This window comes from Pteropus vampyrus, unplaced genomic scaffold (genome assembly GCF_000151845.1).
Source record: "Pteropus vampyrus isolate Shadow unplaced genomic scaffold, Pvam_2.0 Scaffold348, whole genome shotgun sequence".
Classification (NCBI taxonomy): domain Eukaryota; kingdom Metazoa; phylum Chordata; class Mammalia; order Chiroptera; family Pteropodidae; genus Pteropus; species Pteropus vampyrus.
In genome coordinates this window covers 22,941-24,466 of record NW_011889129.1, presented here as the reverse complement: position 1 = coordinate 24,466, position 1,526 = coordinate 22,941, and the positions used below count along the sequence as shown (strand labels likewise).

Genomic DNA, 1,526 nt, shown 5'->3' with positions numbered 1-1,526 from the left:
TGGATGTTATCATTCCTACCCTCGAAAATCTCTCGGTCTGGTTCCAGAGACAGACACATAAACAACATATTAGAATTCAGTGTGTTCAGTGTAAGAATGTACCGAGAGCTGCAGAAGCATCAAGGAAGAGGTAAGTAGCTCAGTGTGGACAGAGAGAAACTCTCTCTGGGAGGTGACATCAAACTGAATTTCATGGACTGAGTAGTTCTCCTGGTGGTACTGTGCATATGTGTGTGGGGTGGGAGGTGGTGGTAGAGCAGAGAGAAGATATTCTGTACAGTCTAAGACTTGCTTTACTCTTTTCTTCTCATGTTCCTGAATTTTAAATTTAAGTAATTTAAAAACTTGTTCTCAATGTTTTACTCTGAGCACCTCATATGTGCAACATTCAGTTAATAGGAAATTCCTGGATTATTGACAGTTTACAACTCATTAATTGATTTTATAGAACAGGTTGCCACGCTCATTTAAATAGGATTTTCACAAACTTGAATTCTCACCCAAAAATCTCCTTGTCTTTCTGCTTAGCATTCTATATAAGAGTGAGTTGTGGACAAACAATGCTTTGTATTTTTTCCCCATCTTCATCTTTCGAGTTTAAGAGATCCTTTTGATCCAAATAGCCCATAACTTGGTGTATAAAACCTGCTTACCCTGGTTGTTTCCCTTAAGAACAGCATTAGTTAGGGAAGTCAGCCCTCAACCCCACATCCCTGGCATATCCTTTCCTCAAAAAGCTGTTTTAGGGTGAGAGATCTGCTCAGCCTCATGGGAAGAAGTGCTGTCAGGCCCATCCAAAGGCTCCCTTGCCATCCCAGAAGTTCCCAGCAACAGCAAAATCAGACATTTAGAAAAAGGAGAACTGTCTATGGCCATGCTACCCTGAACAAGCCCGATCCCATCTGACCTCGGAAGCTAAGCAGGGTTGGGCCTGGTTAGTACTTGGACGGGAGACCACCTAGGAAGACTGGGTGCTGTAGGTGTAAAAAATTAAAAAATAAGAGATTGTAGGCTGACAAGTTCCTTGCAATCAGTGAGGTCAACCAAGGGTCATCTTGCCTAAAAAATAAAAAATAAAGAAAGCTGATTCTTCTCAGAAATAGAGCTGTTCCCACATGGACTTAGCTCAATGAAAATTCACTCAGCCAAAATCCTAGAAGTAGACTTGTGACCTGACACTCCTCCCAGAGTAAAGGATGCTATGTTCTTTCTCCTTCAATCTGGGCATAGCACTGTGACTGCCTCCACTAATAGAGTGCAGTGCAAGATACACTATGTGACCTCCAAGACTTCAACACAAATATTTTTTTAAATAGACCATTAAAATACTAGGCAGTCTGCTTTGTTCTCTTAGGACACTTACTCTTATATTCCTGCCTTCGTATGGTGAAAAAGCACAAACTAGCCTACACAGAGAGACTACATGGAGAGGCCACAAGTAAGTGTTTCAACCAATAGCCCACCTAAGGTCCCAGCCAACAGCCAACATCAGCCGCCAGATACTTGAGTTAAAATGCTTTCAGACA

General features: G+C 41.8%; 1 pseudogene; it reads left to right on the top strand.

Annotated features, from left to right (window-relative positions):
- The first annotated feature begins 864 nt into the window (after positions 1-864).
- On the top strand, positions 865-983 carry LOC111731092 (annotated as a pseudogene).
- The last annotated feature ends 543 nt before the right edge of the window (positions 984-1,526 follow it).